This window comes from Perognathus longimembris, chromosome 1 (genome assembly GCF_023159225.1).
Source record: "Perognathus longimembris pacificus isolate PPM17 chromosome 1, ASM2315922v1, whole genome shotgun sequence".
NCBI classification, from domain to species: Eukaryota; Metazoa; Chordata; class Mammalia; order Rodentia; family Heteromyidae; genus Perognathus; species Perognathus longimembris.
Window position 1 is genome coordinate 32,914,195 of NC_063161.1, and position 19,882 is coordinate 32,934,076.

Here is a 19,882-nt window from a genome sequence, read left to right on the forward strand (position 1 = left end):
ATGGAAGAAACAGATTCATTCCCTATCGGAGTGAGGGGAACAAAGAATAAACAAAAGCAGAGTAGAGAAAACATGTTTAACACATATCCTTTTTTGGTAGTGACTGTATATCAGCAAATGTGAGAGCCACTGATGCTGTAGAGACTCAGAAAGGAGGGAGAACACTGCCTTAACAGATGAATACATGTGTATGTGTGAGTATTAGATGATGAAGATCCTAGCAGCAGTGACAGGAAGATAGTGAAAAAACAGGAAGACTTTGATCTTGTCTGAGGATACTGGAGGAGGCTTTCAAAAGAGAATGCTTGAAGTTTCTTCTCAGAAGATGGGGTTTACAGCTCTAGGCAAAGGAAGAACATGCCTGACATAGAGATTAGCATAAGTCTTCCTGATTTAATCAGAAAAAAAGCCTGACATAACGAGCATCAACCTAAAAGACAAAGAAAAAAATCACCAGGCCTAAAATGACGTTGTATACAATAGGATTGTAATATATGTCTTACTATACAGACAACCATCCATGAATCAAAAAAGTTATTTAAAGAAATTGCTTTTGTGTTTTTGAAAAAATTCTGCAAGCTCTGTGTTCTGGCATAAGTGATCTATCTTGTGAGTGAAGAACATTTAAGAGTTTCTTATTTCATATGGGATCTAGAAAATTGCTGAGATAGCATTTGCAGTGGGGGGAGAAATTGAGCCATGCATTATCTAAGTGGACAGTTCTTGGTATTGTAGGGGGTTTGGCTCATTCATCCCACTGTCGGGAACCCGAGAAAGGATGATGGCTCTCCCAATCACATGGGATGTTATCTTCAGGGGGAATCCTGTTCTCTCACTGTGGGTAGGTTAGATGGCATGCATGCAATGACTGATTTACTAAGAGTTAACTAGGTCCAATTAATCTATTTATATAGCTGTCTAAAGATGACTATAATTACATGGTGGCTTAACTCTTACTCCTTCTGTACTTCTCCATGGTATGAATACTGGTCTTAAAAACATTCCTTAATAAACAGTCTCCATAAAAGAAACTGCTGCACAGAAAAGGAAGTGATCAACAAGGTTCAGATACAACTTGCAGGAGGGGAGAAAGTATTTGCATGTGGCCCATCTGACAAGAGATTGTCACCCACCTAGAACATACCAATAAAAAGTTGAATAATTTTCAAAAGAATGTGACAGAACTGCCTCAATTATGCCTCTCATGTCTTTTGGCCCTTTCTTCTTGTTATTCAATAACATAAAGATCAGAATTTGAGAGTTTAATTTGATAGAGGAAATAAGAAAATAGTTGGCTTATATTTGCACCAATTATTATTATTAGACTATATAAAACTGACTAGACTGTATAAGACAATAATGATAAGAGGATTTGCAAATAAGATGGCAAAGGAACTAAGGCAATAATAGCAAACTGAGGAAGAAAAGATATATGAAATCTAAGGGATGAAACAGATTAAGAAAACATAGTAGCCTGGAACTAGTTGCTCATACCTGTAATCCTAGATTACAGGATTATACTGAGGAGGCTGAAACCTGATCACCACATATTCAGGAAAGACTCATGTCCAATGAATCAGCAAAATGCCAGATATCGAGTGCTAACTTTGAACACACACAAAAGAGTAGGAACAATGTCCAATCCCTGAATTCAAGCCCCAAGACAAGCATTAAAAAAAAGAAAAAGAAAAGAAACAAAAATAGTAATCAAATCAGATAAGGTGATGGGAAAGTAACATTTGATTCCATAAGTAGATTATTATTGCTAGACTTAATGAATGCGTTTAGTGGAATGATGAGAGAATAGAAACTATTTTCAGACTGTGAAATGACCAATAAGGAGGAATGTGTAAAAAAAGATTTGAGACCAGTTCTTTGGTCATACTAAAGATGAAAGAACAGGGAGATAAGAGAAAAATAAGTTTTTTTCTTTCTTAAATGCTATTTTAAGCTGGGCACTGATAGCCCATGCCTGTAATCCTAGAGCTTCAAGGGCTGGAATTTATTTATTTTTTTTTCTCAAATTTTTATTATCAAACTGATGTACAGAGAGGTTACAGTTTCATACATTAGGCATTGGATACATTTCTTGTACTGTTTGTTACCTTGTCCCTCATGCCCCCCTCCCCCCCTTTCCCTCCCCCCCCAGGTGTTCAGTTCACTTACACCAAACAGTTTTGCAAGTATTGCTTTTGTAGTTATTTCTCCTTTTTTACCCTGTGTCTCTCAAATTTGGTATTCCCTTTGAATTTCCTACTTCCAATACCAGTAAACACGGTTTCCAATATACTCAGATAAGATTACAGAGATAGTGTAGGTACAAACATAGGAAGGTGATACAAGAACATCATCAATAATAGAAACTACACATACACATAGGACGTTGAAAGTAGTTACAACTGTGATATAACAATTGTTTCCATAACATGGAGTTCATTTCACTTAGCATCATCTTATGTGTTCACAAGGGTATAGCTATTGGGCCTTGTGATGCTCTGCTATGGCTTGCCTAAACCTGTACTAATTATTCCCAATAAGGGAGACCATAGAGTCCATGTTTCTTTGGGTCTGGCTCACTTCACTTAGTATAACTTTTTCCAAGTCCTTCCATTTCCTTACAAATGGAACAATGTCATTCTTTCTGATAGAGGCATGAAATTCCTTTGTGTATATGTACCACATTTTCCTGATCCATTCATCTATGGAGGGGCATCTGGGTTGGTTCCAGATTCTCGCTATGACAAATTGTGCTGCGATGAACATTGTTGTGCTGGTGGCATTACTGTGATTTTGTTTGTGGGCTTTTGGATAGATACCCAACAGTGGGGCTGCTGGGTCATAGGGGAGTTCTATATTGAGCCTTCTGAGGAATCTCCATACTGCTTGCCAGAGTGGCTGAACCAGTTTACATTCCCACCAACAATGAAGTAGGGTTCCCTTTTGGCCACATCCCCTCCAACAATTGTTATTATTAGTTTTCTTGATATATGACATTCTTGCAAGGGCTGGAATTTAAGAATTGTAGTTCCAAGCCATCTATGTCAGGAAATTCTGTGAGACTCTTATTTTGAATTAGCTATTGTATACTGGTGAAAGTGGATCTGCAGCTCAAGTGGTAGAGCACTAGCCTTGAGCAAAAATGCTGAGGGATAGGTCTTGAATTCAAGCGCCAGAACCTGCAAGTATGTACGTATGTGCCTGTGTGTGCATGTGTGCACACACACATCATTTTATTGAATTTTAGTTTTTAAGATAGTCACTAAGTTTATTTGTAAGTAGAAAAGGGAAGCTAGTATACTGTATGGAAAAAAGCTCCAAGATCAGTAAATGAAATGGTAATGAAATATTACTCAGAGTAGAAAAATCAAACCTCATACCTAAATGTGCTTGTTTCTTCTGAGATGAAAGAGAAAGCATTCTTCATATACACCATTTTCTAGGTTGCACAGAAGGAAGCAGCTGCTAATGAGGCCCTATCCGTTTCTCAAGTGGAAAAGAAGAAAGGTTTTATGTTAAGGAAGAAGAATCTAGAAAGCTAGAGGGCAAGGAAGAAGTCTGAATCCTAGTTCTGAAAAATATGAAAGCCCATGGCCATACAGAAATGAACTGCTAAAAAATCTGATGTGTGTGTGTGTAGACCATAGATGGAAACATTTGTTACAAAGATGAAAGCTAAAGGGTATTGTCCTCTAATGTTCAAAAATAGAAAATATCTAGGCAATGGATAGGAGATGTGAACTGGAGAGTGAAATGGCTGCTTTCATCTTTTCACATGCAATTTGATCTTTACTTTGAGGCCAAATTGGTGTGTGTATGTGTGTGTGTGTGTGTGTGTGTGTGTGTGTGCATGTGTGTTTCTGTGTGTGTGATGACATGCATGTCATCACATAAATTTCAAATGTACAACAGAAGTCTTGATCAGAGGAGTGAGATGAAAATCACCAAGTAGTAATTTTTCAAACTGATTGTAACTAAAAAATCTCAAATATAACCTCAAATATAACTTTGGGATATGAAGTATCTTGCATTTAATGTGAGGATAATCTGAATGTAATCTGTGTCTTTTAAGAGCTGATTAGAATTGCGCTGCGATGAACATTGTTGTGCTGGTGGCATTACTGTGATTTTGTTTGTGGTCTTTTGGATAGATACCCAAAAGTGGGGCTGCTGGGTCATAGGGGAGTTCTATATTTAGCCTTCTGAGGAATCTCCATACTGCTTGCCAGAGTGGCTGAACCAGTTTACATTCCCACCAACAATGAAGTAGGGTTCCCTTTTGGCCACATCCCCTCCAACAACTGTTGTTGTTAGTTTTCTTGATATATGACATTCTTACTGGGGTGAGATGGAATCTCAATGTTGTTTTGATTTGCATTTCTTTTATGGCCAGTGATGTAGAGCACTTTTTCATATGTCTCTTGGCCATTTTTATTTCCTCATCAGAGAAGTCTCTTTGTAGGTCTTTAGCCCACTTGATGAGTGGGCTATTAGTTCTTTGCGGTTTTGTTTTGGAGGAAGGTATTTTTTTTAGTTCTGCATATATTTTAGATATGAGGCCTTTGTCTGTTGAACGTCCAGTAAAGATCTTCTCCCAGTCTGTGGGCTTTCTGCTTATCTTGCAAGCTATGTCCTTTGCCCTGCAGAAGCTCTGCAGTTTGATGCAGTCCCATTTGTCCAATCTTTCTTTGATTTGTAGCCTTTCTGGGTCTTTGTTCAGGAAGTTCCGTCCTGCGCCAAGGAGCCCAAGTGTTTCTCCTACTCCTTCCTTTAGTGTTTTCAGGGTGTCTGTTTTGATTTCGAGGTCTTTAATCCATTTGGAATTGATTTTGGTGCAGGGAACCAACCCAGATGCCCCTCAGTAGACGAATGGATCAGGAAAATGTGGTACATATACACAGTGGAATTTTATGCCTCCAGCAGAAAGAATGACATTGCCCCATTTATAAGGAAATGGAAGGACTTGGAAAAAATTATACTAAGTGAAGTGAGCCAGACCCAAAGAAACATGGACTCTATGGTCTCCCTTATTGGGAATAATTAGCACAGGTTTAGGCAAGTCACAACAGAGGATAACAAGAGCCCAATAACTATACCCTTATGATCACATAAGATGATGCTAAGTGAAAAGAACTCCATTTTATGAAAATGATTGTTATATCAGAGTTGTAACTACTTTCAACATCCCATGTGTATCTGTAGTTTCTACTATTGATGATGTTCGTGTATCACCTTCTTGTGATTGTGTCTACACTATCTCTGTAATCTTATCTGAGTGTATGGGAAACAGTGTGTACTGGTATTAGAATTAGGAAATTCAAAGGGAATACGAAAATTGAGAGACAAAGGGTAAAATACGAGAAACAACAACAAAAGCAATACTTGCAAAACTGTTTGGTGTAAGTGAACTGAACACCTCAGGGGGGAAAAGGGGGAGGGGGGAGGGGGGTATGAGGGACAAGGTAACAAACAGTACAAGAAATGTATCCAATGCCTAAAGTATGAAACTGTAACCTCTCTGTACATCAGTTTTATAATAAAAACCTAAAAAAAAAAGAAAGAAAGAAAGAAAAGAAAAAAAAAAGAGCTGATTAGAAAAGACCAGATCACGTAATCATCCTTTAGAATGAAAGCCATCCCATACTTCGGTAAAACACTTAATATTATTTGTTTTTTCTTAATTTTTATAGAACTGTTCTCTCCAAATCCCTGGGTTGTCATTTTCTTCACTGTTCCTATATGAATGTGTGCATGTCTATAATAAAGCTCACTTGAGGATTCAGTTCAGTTGTTGCAATTTCTTTAGTATTGAGGAATGGGACCTCTTCTTATTACTGGAAAATCAGACTTTTTTTCATCCAGATGACTAAGAAAATACATAAAAGTATATAAATTAGAGGGAGAAATGGTGAATAAATGCAGCAGTGGTACTCATTGGACACCATGTTGAGAATGAACTATACAACTTGATGAGAGGGAAAACTTGGGAGATAGCAAGGGAAGGGATGACTGTCCAACAATACTTTTACCTGACTTATGCAATTATAGCCCCTCTGTACATCACCTTTATAACAAAAATTTAAAAAATGAGGTTTGAAGTGTGCAATTGGAAACATTTGAGTTTTTTCAGTCCATAGGAAAACAGGAGCCACAGCTAATTATAGAAGAGTAGTTAGAATGCTTATGTTATTATTATTATGTGTGTGTCTATGAAAAGAGAACGCTCAAAAATTGGGTCAGACTTGTTTTCATAGATGAATTGTCAAATCTTCATCTGTTTGAGTGAACTCCTCATTACATTTATTGAAAATATATCAGCACACTCAATTGCTTATAATTACATTCTTTTTTGTTCCAATTTGTACTTCAGTAGCTACTCTATGCAAAATTGTCACTGAGTTCTCAAGTAAGGAAAGAAACTACAGGTAATAGGTTTACATAACCAACAGAACTTATAAATGGTGCATCAAAGAGCAGCAAGCTTTCCTGCCCACATGTAGGTTAAGACTACAGAGAAGGTCTAAGGATGCTTGAGGAATGAAACTGCGGTTGCTGTGGAAACAGTGCTTAACTTTCAGGTTTTGCACTGTGGTGCATTGGAAATTTTAAGCCGGCTGTGCAGGACTGTCAGCTTTCTCAGTGAATACACAGCATCAGTTCTTGGAAATGGTATAAATGGAAGATAATTAGTTCCTAAGACTGAAAACGGCATTACACACACACACACACACACACACACACACACACACACACACACTTTAGAGTTATATATTGTGGGTTTTTAGACTATATTCCATATTTTTCTTCTACTCTCTTTTTGAAAAACCTCTCAGTTGCACATTCTCACTCTTCACTGTTTATAAATTCTATTTCCATGTAATTTCAGGGGATTCTTCTTTGTGGCGACTAAAGTGATTATGAATCATATCTGGTGTCTTTCTCTGTAAATCCTCTGAATTACTAAAATATTCTTGCCACAGCCAGGAAGGTCTTACGGTGATCTTACTAATAGCTGTGATTTTTTTTCTGGGTAATTAACTATCTTTATTTTTCCTGCTTAATTCTCTATGCATTGTGCACTCATTTCAAACAATGATTTTTTTCCAAATTCTAAAATTCTTCTTTAGCTTACCTTCTACATTTATCATACACTTTATAATCCTTTGTATTTTTATCCAATCTTTCTCATACAGCTGTTCACAACTTACCATTGGATAATTGTTTGCCAAGATCTTGTTGAGTCTTCTTAGTTGTTCTTTAGTTGGCACTCTGTCTTCTCATGTTCATGTTTTTTTTGTTACTCTTTTTTATTCAATCCTCCCATAAATGAAAATGTTTTTTATAATTCTGAACATTTTTATCCTGTTTCTGCTTAGTTTGAGAAATTCCTGGTGTTTCCTGTTAAAGAGGATATAGGGAGATAACTTTTAGAGACTTGCACATGTAAAATATTTTACTTTCATGTTTTGTTTAACAGTCTGGTTATAGGTGAAAATAATTTTTATTTACAATTCTAAAAAAAATCATGGCATTTTGTTTCTTTTAGTAAACCACTTTGTCTCCAACTATTGGCTCTTTGTAACTGAGAACACAATACAATGCGATTTGTTTTGGTTGAGGTGGGGGGGTTCCATGGTAGGTAGGCTTTTAATTTAGAGCTCTATGCATACCTTACCACTGTATATTTAGAAACAGGCAAGCAAGTCCAGGTGCTCAATTCAGTACTTTGGTACAGATTCAATATATGGGTTTCAGAAGGGAGTATTTGTCTTTCTCAGAATCATGAAGCAAAAGGATTTAAGGCACATATAAGCCTGGAATTGCCTATAGCAGTCTTTGACAGCACATAGAAAGAGGGATATAGCTCCATAGAGATTTCAACTCAGAGAGACAATCAAATGGGATTAGGGAAATGGTGGTGGTGGGGGGGAGGGAGGAAGGGAAAGGGAGAAAGAAGGAGGGTAAATTAAAGGAAAATCAGGGAAAGGGAGGAAGGAAAGGAGGATGCAGAGGAGATTGGAGAGAGGAAGGGGAGAGAGACACAGAGAGAGACATAGAGAGAGACAGAGAGATAGAGACAGAGAGACAGAGAGAGAGAGAGAAAGAGAGAGAGAGAGAGAGAGAGAGAGAGAGAGAGAGAGAAGAGAGAATAATCTCTAGAGCCAGTAATTGGGAAGGGGAGAGGCAGGTTTTCAGCCTTTGTCTTATCCTTTTGACTTACCTCATTAAAGTTCTCATAAACAAAACATCACAATAACCAAACCAAGCCAAAACAAACATGCAAAAAAAACCCACAAAACAAAACATAACTAGTATCTATTGTGTATTGGTCCCTCAGCCTTTCCAGGTTAATTGTTGAGTTAAAATATAAGAAATGTGAATATGCGTGTGCGCATGCATGCATGCACACACACGTACACATGGACACCTCTTTTTATGCTTCTGTATTATATTATCTGTCTGATTAATTTACAATGAACAAATTTATTTTTATAAGTTTTATCTACTGAAGCCTTCCTGTCAGCTTCACCCTATTGTGTGTGTGTGTGTGTGTGTGTGTGTGTGTGTGTGTGTGTGTGTGTGTATGTGTAGTAAAAGAGGAGAGGAAGAGAGACTGTTTAACACACTCTGGAGATAGCAATCATTTTGGAGATAGTGATAGTGACTTAAGCCATTATGAGAACCAAGCCCTGTTCCTTTACCACCCTGACCTGTAAAAAGGCTACCTCTTGATGTTGTTGCAAAGAAGATAAAGTTTCCAAATCAAGAACACTGAGAGAAACATTCAAACCGTAGCAATAGATGTAAATACGTGTATTAAAGTTGACAACTGATTGGGATTCCTTTTTTTTCCTCTCTCTCTTCATGTTGTGGGGTTGTTTGTAGTGTGGATGGTTTACATTTTCACCATCAGTACTTGAAGAGCGTATCAGTACTTGAGAGTACAGCATGTATACTAGCCACAGAGAAAAAGTAGAAATCCAGCCTTATTTCATGGATCTGAGCTATTTTAGAGATTAGAACAGATACTTTTAAGAGTTCAGTTTTCATAAAACAACAGATACTGATGGAAATGACAATAAGAAATGGCTTCCTTGAACAGAGGGACTATTTTTTTTTAAAGAGTGTCAACAAGCATATTTTTTTAACGTATAATTCTTTCTTTGAAGGACCATTTTTTAATTTCTTGGCTAAGATACTTTATACTCCGTAAAAAGTTAGTTCCAATGAAACTCAGTTAACTGCTTTGCACGGCCACCATAAATATCTCCTACTTGGTATCTGTCAGCATCACCTCCCTGGGCCATCCATCATTTTCTATTATGTTCACCTTTAGAGTACTGGAAAGTTTAACTACTCTTCACAGAATTCTGAAAGCTTCTTAGTTGAAAGAAATTCACTTCTGAAATGACATTTTTAGTCTCTCCAAAGAATTTCATAGTTCTTATTCAAAGAAGTTTTGTGAAAAAGTAAATAGCCCTGTGGTCTCTTCTTTTTCCCATTCTATTCTCTCATTGTATAATGCAATGGCAAAGGGGAGACCTATAGTGCTAGACTCTCTAGATTCTTCTCTCAGCTCTGCTGCTTACTCCTTGCATGACTGAGAGAACATAAATAATACTGTGACTTGCTTTCTTATCCATAAAATGAGAAATGTAATAATAGAGTTTTCAGAATGAAATGATTGATGTATGCAAAGTGCTTTAGACAGAGCTTGACACATAGGATCTGCTACACTGTCAAGGTTGTAGAAACCTTTCTCATCAAAAGCAATACATATTCTCAACCACTTTATATAACATTGCAATGTGAGAAATACGAATCCTAGTTTTAAGGTGAAACAAACATGGAATGCTACTATTTTCAAGACACATAGCTTGTGGTGTCTGGCTAACCAATTGATTGATCGAGTAAATAGTTTATGAATACATATGGCTGGAAATAGCTATCCTCAAAGTTCAGAGGCTCAAGGGATCTCTTTGTCCTCCTTCTTCTTTGCTTTTGTAATTTTTTCATATGTCTTATAATCATTTGTGTTAATTATAATTACAGACAAGTTTGTTGTTCTAATCCCTTCATAACATCTTAATTTTAGATTTCAGAAAAAAAAAGGAAAAGAGGGCTGGAAAAGAGGAATGTGGCTTAGGGGTAGAGTGCTTGCTTAGTGTACATGAAGCCCTGAGTTTGATTCCTCAGCACCACATAAACAGAAAAGGCCAGAAGTGGCTCTGTAGCTCAAGAGGTAGAGTGCTAGCCTTGGGCAAAAAGAATCCAGGGACAGTGCTCAGGCCCTGAGTCCAAGCCCCAGGACTGGCAAAAAAAAAAAAAAAAAAAAAAAAAAAAGGAAAAGACTGTTGGGGCTGTTTTTCTCTGCTCCGGCTCAAATGCTTATTTTCTCTCTTATTGCCCTCATATCGTCCTCTCCCCTAACCCTCGGCCTGCAGGTCTGTCAGGGTGAGACGTAGGGGCGACTCAGGCCTGGCGTGAGCGCGACCCGCGTGGCAATGTGACCGATATCCTACCCTGGGAGCTAGCGTACATAGACCACGGAGTAAGCTTCTGAGAGCGAACTAACTTTATTGAGAGAAGGACAAGGGGAGATGATTCAGAAGGAGGGGGTTGGCCAGGAATCCCATAGGCTAAGCGGCTGTCACCTGAGTCCCAAGGGGCTGGTCACTTGACCTCCAAGGGGCTACGTCACTCTGAGCGCGCCAAACCAGGGCGGGGCTGGTAGGCTCCAGGCTGGCTGCCAGCTAAGTCGGGGGTCTATTTGCCCAACCGGTTTCTCCGATTCCAATGTAGAGAGGATGGAAGGGCCGCATTCCCCAGCTGGGGGGAAGTGCCTCAGGCCCCTTCCATCCAGGGGAGAAAGATGGACCCCAACAAAAGACCTCTTGCTTTGCTCCAGCAGGTCCTCAGAGCAATCCACCTAGATGCAGTTAGTACACAGTGCTACTCAGGAATGATTTCCAGTGTGTATGTGGTGGGGAGGGAAATAATTATTCTGGCAATGATGGCTTAGTTAGTTATAACTCAATTCTAGAGTGGGAGATAGACCACTCACTTGAGAACCTTGGTAGAATTCTCTGGAATGACAGAAAAGGATATTCTTTTTCTTAATGAACAACAGCAACAAAACCTAGAATGTGTTTTTGAGTCAGAAACATGTGGCATGTCTAGACAATGAATTTACTCTTCCACTAAGAAACAGGAAATGCTTCTTGATGGAAAATGGTGGAATGTTTTCATACATTCTCTGGGGATCATCAGGTTTAGTGAAATAAGCCAGTCCCACAGAGATTGCATTGGAATTTTTTTTCTCTCATTTGTGGACACTAGAAACAAGAAACAAACAAACCACCAAGGGCACTTTGTCCCTAAGAAGGGAGATAGAGAAGAGACAAATGAAGGGAAAGTATGGAAATGTCAGGATGAAATCCCTTAGCATGTACAATGTAACATGTGACTGTAGAAAAGAAGACAGAACCTTAGAAACATGTGTATAGTTACTATAGATCACAAGCTTAATTTCCATTTTGGAGCTTTCCTCCAGCACAGCTTGGCACATGGAGTCAGGGACAGTTGTCAAAAGCTATCAATGGTTCCAGTCAGTTGACTTTATGCCTACTGCTGCCTTTTCTGTTTTATCTGTTGAAATAATCAGAGTCGCACTGGTACTTCCTTGGGAGAAAGCACAAGTCACCATCTGTAGCAGTGATTCTTGCTCCAGGTATTAATTCTTGTCATACCATCTACTCAGTCCTCTCTTCAAATAACTTCAATTTTAAGATCTGGAAAATGGGAATTAGTATACATATATGTCAAGAAGTTTTGAGGCTAGGGATGAATTTTCACTCAGGGGTGGAAATCTTGAGTAGTATGGGCAAGGCCCTGGTTTTACTATGAAAAGAAGATGGTGAGACATAGAGTAAAATAACATTGAGTAAAATAACACTAGTGATGTTTGATCATTGTATCTATAAATCTCAAGATACTAAGATGAAGAATTGTATTTGATGAGATTTCTTTCGACAAAATAAATGTCAACAGGGCACAAAAGTGGACAGTTGAGTGTAAGAGCACTCATTTATGTGGATGAGAGCAACAATAACTGCTGGCTGTGAGATCTATCTCGAAATATAGGGACACCATGGTTTCTTCTTTCCTTGTGTTTCGTTTTTTGTAATCCCTTGGAAATTCTAATGTTTGATGTATTCAGAACATGTAATTCTTGTTTGATTCCAGAGACCGTCAGATGAATAAATAATGTGCTCGTACTTCAGGCTTTATCTGGTTTTATTCAGGGTTGCTATTTTTCCTCACTTACTGTACATTTTTGTGTCCTATTTCTTCTACCTTTTTATAGAAAAAAAATCTTAGATGACATTCCTTTAATCTTAAGAAGCTTTTCATAATGATAAAAAGATACAACTTTACATCTTAGAATCCTTTTTATTTCTCCATGGTGACAAAAAAAATGCTCTCTATAGATACTTTTATTGTGTGGGCATACTTTCAGTAGCCAGCCGTGCTTAGGCTTGGCACACCTGGAAGGTTATAATCATTTCATTCAAACTATATAGGTGTGTGGACTTTCTATGAAACCAATAGTGTTGTTAGCTGACATCTGTTTTGGCATAGAAGTACTCTTACTTTGTTTTCTGTGACCAGAGCAAAATCCTCAAAAGAAAGAGATTTATTTACCTCACAGTTCTGGATTTCAAGAGTCTGGTGCCAGTCTCTGATTGGATCTGTTGAGGTCCACTTCTACATCATAAAATGACAGTTATCATTATAATGAGAAGCTGTGTGAGAGGAAGAGATCACAGGAGGACAGATTTAGAGCTAACAGGGATCCATATGCAAACTACATTAATCCCTTCTAAGAGCAATGCTCCCAACGACCTAACTAATTTCTTAATACTGCCATATCCAGGACTAAGCTTTCAGCACGTGAACCTTCTGGAGGCAAAAGCAAACAATATGCAGAACATTGATAGAGGAATTTTGCCAAGACTCTACCTGGGTTTTGTCAATATTAATATAATCATCACCATCATCATCATCATCATCATCATTATCACCATCATCACAATCTGTCTGTCAATATTTTAATATTTTCCTGTTTTATTTTATTTTTCTAAGATTTTATTTTAATTCATGGCAATGGCAATGTACAGAGGGATTACAGTTATGTAAGTAAGGTGATGAGTACAAGTTTAATTCTTTCATAAGATGAAAAGTTTATAATCATCAAAGGAATCCTGAATATCTATTATAATTCTCTTCAAAAATACTAAAAACCCTGGGTAGTCAGTAAGGGGTTACAAATGAATTCACTGAAATGTAGTAGATTTTATGGAGAGCTCAAATATCAAAATTCTTCTTCTTTTTTTTTTTTTTGTTGCCAGTCCTGGGCCTTGAACTCATGGCCTGAGCACTGTCCCTGGCTTATTTTTGCTCAAGTCTAGCACTCTACCAACCACTTGGGCCACACACCATTTCTTTTCTTTTTTTCAAATTTTTATTATCAAACTGATGTACAGAAAGGTTACAGTTTCATATGTTAGGCATTGGATACATTTCTTGTACTGTTTGTTACCTTGTCCCTCATACCCCCCACCCTCCTCCCCCTTTCCCTTTCCCCCCATGAGGTGTTCAGTTCACTTACACCAAACAGTTTTGCAAGTATTGCTTTTGTAGTTGTTTGTCTTTTTTTACCCAGTGTCTCTCAATTTTGGTATTCCCTTTCAATTTCCTACTTCTAATACCAGTATATATGGTTTCCAATATACTCAGATAAGATTACAGAGATAGTGTGGGTACAACCACAGGAAGGTGATACAAGAACATCATCAATAATAGAAGCTACAGATACACATGGGACGTTGAAAGTAGTTACAACTGTGATATAACAATCGTTTCCATAACATGGAGTTCATTTCACTTAGTATCATCTTATGCCACAACACCATTTCTATCTTTTTGTATATACGTGGTGCTATGGAATGGAACCCAGGGCTTCATGTATGCTAGGCAAACACTCTACCAATGGGCCATATTCCCAGCCTGCAAACAGCATAATTCTTTAAAAAGATTAAATGAAAACTCAACAAAATAAGCACCAGGGGTTGTATACTTGCAAGAGGGTAGGGCGAGGCCATCAGGACAGGAATACAAGAATGAAGGGGAAAGTGGGGAGAATGGTGGCAGGAACTCATGATATATACCACAATATTGAGAAAGGTTCAAAGGTGGCAGGGAGGGCATTGAAGTAATAACATAGATAAAGATGTGTTCTTCATATAAATTGCTTTATTAAGTAGGAAAGAAATTCAATTCATAACCTAATCTTAAGTTGGGAAGTTAGCTTTGGTGGGGTGAGTGAGCATGTTGAAAAAGGTTGACACTGATCAAGATACACTGTGTTCATAAACTGCTCCCATAAACCACAACTCCTTTGTACAAGTACTTAAAGACAGAATATTTAAAGAATTCACTTTAATACATATATGGATATGATAACATCAAACCACCTTGTACAAGTAGATGAAGATAGTAATAATAAAGAGAAGATGCTTTTTCCTTTTAATTAATTTTGAAATTGTGCCTTTTTGGTTTTGTTTTTTCCAGTCTTGGGGCTTGAACTCTGCTGTCCCTGAGCATCTTTGGCTGAAGGCTAGTGCTCTGCCACTTGAACAAAAGCACCACTTCCTTACTTTTCTGGGTAGTTAATTGGAAATGAGAGTCCCATGGACTTTACTCCTGGGACTGGCTTTGAACATCCCTCATATCTCAGCCTCCTGAGTAGCTAGGATTATAAGTATGCTCCAAGAAGTTTTACCTTTTAAAGTAGGAGAGGAGTTTACATTCCCACCAAAAATAAAGTAGGGTTCCATTTTGGCCACATCGCCTCCAACATATATTATTGCTAGTTTTCTTGATAAAGGACATTCTTACTGGGGTGAGGTGAAATCTCAATGTTGTTTTCATTTACATTTTTTATGGCCAGTGATGTAGAGCACTTTTTCATATTGCTCTTGGCCATTCTCATTTCCTCATCAGAGAAGTCTCTTTTTAAGTCATTCCCCTACTTTTTGAGGGGACTGTTGGTTCTAAGCGGTTTTGTTTTGGAGGAAATTAATTTTTTTAGTATTTTTAATATATTTTAATATATTATATATTTAATATATTTACTATATTTTAGATATGAGGCCTTTGTCTCTTGTATGGCCAGTAAAGATCTTCTCCCAATCTGTAGGCTTTCTGTTTATCTTGTGAGTTATGTCCTTTGCCATGCAGAAGCTCTGCAGTTTGATGCAGTCCCATTTGTCCAGTCTTTCCTTGATTTGTAGCATTTCAGGGTCTTTGTTAAGGAATTTTCATCCTGTGCCAAGGAGCCCAAGTGTTTCTCCTACTCCTTCTTTTAGTGTTTTCAGGGTACCTTTTTATTTTGAGGTCTTTAATCCATTTGGAATTGATTTTGGTGCAGGGTGATATATAAGAATCTAGTTTTAGTTTGTTGCATGTGTTGAACTAGTTTTGCCAGCACCATTTGTTAAAGAGGCTATCTTTCTTCCATCCTATATTTTTTAGCTCCTTTATCAAAGATTAAGTAGGCATAGTTCTGTGGATTCATTTCTGGGTCTTCAATTCTGTTCCATTGGTCTTCAGGCCTGTTCTGGTGCCAATACCAAGCTGTTTTTATTACTATATCTTTTTAATACAGCTTGAAGTTTGGTATTGTAATTCCTCCAGCACTATTCTTTCTCCTTAGGATTGTTTTTGCTATTCGTGGTCTTTTATTGTTCCATATGAATTTCTGGATTACTTCCTCTATTACATTAAAAATGGTGTTGGGATATTAATGGGTATTGCATTGAATTTATAGATAGCCTTCATCCACTCTGGAAAACGGTATGGAGATTCCTCAGAAGGCTAAATATAGAGCTTTCCTATGACCCAGCAGCCCCACTTTTGGACATCTACCCAAAAGACCACAAACAAGAACACACTAAAGCCACCAGCACAACAATGTTCATCGCAGCACAATTTGTCATAGCTAAAATATGGAACCAACCCACATGCCATCAGTAGACGAATGGATCAGGAAAATGTGGTACATATACACAATGGAATTTTATGCCTCTATCAGAAAGAATGACATTGCCCATTCATAAGGAAATGGAAGGACGTGGAAAAAATTATACTAAGTGAAGTGAGCCAGACCCAAAGAAACATGGACTCTATGGTCTCCCTCCTAGGGAATAATTAGCACAGGTTTAGGCTAGTCACAGTAGAGGGTCACAAGAGCCTAATAGCTATGCCCCTATGAACACATAAGATGATGCTAAGTGAAATGAACTCCATGTTATGGAAACAACTGTTATAAGACTGTTGTAATCACTTTCAACCTGCCATATGAAACCATAGCTTCTTTTCTTGATAATCCTCTTGTATTCCCTTCCTGTGGTTGTCCCCGTGCTGTCACTATATCTCACCTGATTACCCTGGATACTGTATATACTGGTATTAGAACTAGGGAAGTGAAAGGGAATATCAAAATCAAGAGACAAAGGATAGAAAGACAAACGACTCCAAAAGCAATACTTGCAAAACCTTTGGTGTAAACCAACTGAAAAAATCATGGGGCAGAGGGAAAGGAGGAGTGGGGAAGGGGGAATGAGGGAGGAGGTAACAAACAGTACAAGAAATGTACCCAAGGCCTAACATATGAAACTGTAACTTCTCTGTACAACACTTTGACAATAAAGAAGAAAAAAAATTAAGTAGAAGAGCAGCCATCCAACAACAGACAGGCCCTGCTTGTGGGTCATTGCCTTACCTGAGAAGCAAAAATCAGTTATTCTCCCTGAAAGAGAGACATTTCCAAGCCAATCTGCCTCTGTTAGATGGTCATTTTGAACAGATGGTCATTTGAACATTTGGAACATTTTGAACATAGCGACAGTAAAATTCACCTTAAGAACCAGATGATAGTGTATAAATAAATCATGAGCCTACCATAACATAATCAATGGATATTTTTTAAACTAGAAACTCTGGCCTTGGAAAGATGACTCAGAATCTATAAAATGTTTGGTATCTAGAAGGTTTTGAGATCAATATTAGTTAAAAATATTAAGTCCTGAGCTATAGAACCCTAAAGTTTATTCTTAGAATGGCTCAAATAATCTCCAACCCATGACTACACAGTTACTAGGGGTGAGTTATTCCTGTGATGACACTTTATTTTAGGGGTTACTGTATAAAATTAGGGGTATGTGATTGCTAGATAAACAGTCTACCACTAAACTCCATCTTTAGTCCTTTTGCTTTTAGATTTTGTTTATCAAAGAAGTCTTTTTCTAGAAAGAAATGTTTGAAGTTATTTCTATAGCTAAGAAGAAGGCTTTGATAAATCTGCTTTGGGTAGCTTCCAGCATTAGATGCCCATTTATGTAACAATATCAATATTCTCCTTCCATAGACAAAGGCTGAAGGACTATGAAGTTTGCTGGTTTATTATCCAGGACTGCTACACAGATGATATCATATGTTTCATGTGTGTTCTGTTGTTCATGTTGGTTGACAGAAGAAACCACAATTTTCATGAGACTCTGCTCAGGCTCTTATCTCCTCCTGTGATGGACTCTGTTGTAAATAGCTCGGTCATTGTCTCATCATTAGATTCATGTCAGAAATCAGTCAATGCTCCTATAGCTTACTCAAAGACTGATTTTGCTTTATGGCTCTTATTTTTAAATTTATACATAGTAGGCAAATTTCATTCAATCGTCTTATTATTTTCTATTGCTTAATATGATCAAAGGGAGGTATGGTCATTTTGTAATTTCTGGGGAGCTAAATTTTTTAGATAGGCCTTTGATGTGTGGGGTATTTATCAAATATAAATGGTGTTATTCTCTGTTATCAGCAGATAAAATTACCTCAGAGTGGGAAAGAAGGAAAGAGGATAACTTGAATTAATCAGAATTTACCATGGAGAACAGGAAATGTCAATGCACTATCACTGCAGATTCTAAAAGCATGTATCTCTTTCTCGCCTGCCATGCACATTGTATAGATCTGACACCCTTTATCTTAAGGATTCATCATTGGTGAAAAGCATTAAACAAATTAGAGTAAAGTAAGATACATGTGAGTGTATGAGTCACATAATAGACAAGATAATGCTATTAGCTGTCATATCAAACCTCTTTCAAATCAGTACTTTAAATAAATTAACAAGGCTTTCCATTCATGTTATAATCTAGTGTGAGTAGCAAGGCACTTTGGAAGCCTTTCTTTGAAGGGGTGACTTAAGGATCTAACCTTTCTCACCAAGGTGGCTCCACTATCCTGAAATCATTTTCTTTTTTACTGCAAAATAATGAGAGAAGAGAAGGTAGAAAGAAGGGGAGAGGGATAGTGGGATGAGATATAAAATTTTAAGGTTCACCTTTATTAGTGAAAAAGTATTATTTCTTGCCAATTTTTATTGTACAAAACTGTACATAAGGTCAGAACCTACTGCAAAGAGAGACAGAGATAGAGATAGACAGAGAGAGATAGACAGAGAGAGAGAGAGAGAGAGAGAGAGAGAGAGAGAGAGAGAGAGATTCAATCTTTCCTAAAGCTATTGACCCAAACTCCCAGCAATGGATGATGTAGAGTTCAAACCAGGATCTTCATGAGATCTTTATTCTTCTTAACTGTGTCTACCTGCTATGAACTCTGTGGTCTAAATGCCTGTTTCCAACATGCTATCAATAGGGACGGGCTCCTCTCCTTATGGCTTAATAAGAGTGAAATAAGGAAAATATATTCACAAAATATCCCAATTCTGAAATTAAGAGTTAATTATGAGTAATAATTCTTCTAGTCAGAGAATGTAATAGCCCATCTCCTAGAGTTGGAATTCATTGACTGGATTTTGAGTTGGCTATCTTGAAAAATATCCCTTCTTCTTTTTTTTCCCCATAAATTTACTGAATGGACCTTTGAAATGTTTCTCTTTATCAATTATTTTTCTTGACCATATTTAAAATACATTTTGAGCCTTATCTATGTTCATAGGTGGTTTGGGCATTTCTAAATTTTGTGAAATACTTGTGGTATTCTCTGCACACCTACATTCCTTTAATAAGGCTGGTTTGTTTAATGCTTCAATTGATTTTCTTTCCTTTTCTAAATCTTACACTGTGCTTTGAGACATCTTTCACACACACACACACACACACACACACACACACACACACACAATACACATACCTTGAATGCTCAAACTAGGCAGACACATGAATATTCACAAATGCTCATTACTTCCCTATGAACAAACATTAAAAAAAATGTGCCCTGCCCTCTGAAGCAATCAACACAATATGATCTATAATCATGACACTATGGAATAACTAACCTCATCACTACTCTTTTTCTATATGGCTAGAATCTAATACTGATTGGTCCATGTTTCCCTTTTCCTCATTCTTTCCACAGCCTCTAGAAACTACCTTTTATTCTTTGCTTCTATGACATTATTTGCTTTTAGATTCCATAGATGAGTGAGTTGATGAGTGCCACTTTCCTTCTTAATACGAATTAACAATGAGCAACAGATTGAATAAATGATCATACACTGTCCATCCCACATCCCACATCCCCGGCAGAGCAACAGAACTACATACCATACTGTGGAATTTGTCAAGGCTGTGAGGACATGCTTTGATTTTAGACTTGCATGGGAGAAGCATATTTGTTGTCTTTTCATTTGTGAATGATAAGTGGAAAGGTTTGTATTTTTGACCCCCTAAGCTGTTTCAAGGACTGCAAATCAAGCAATAGGAAAGCATGTGTTTTAGATGCTATCACCAGAAATGTTTTC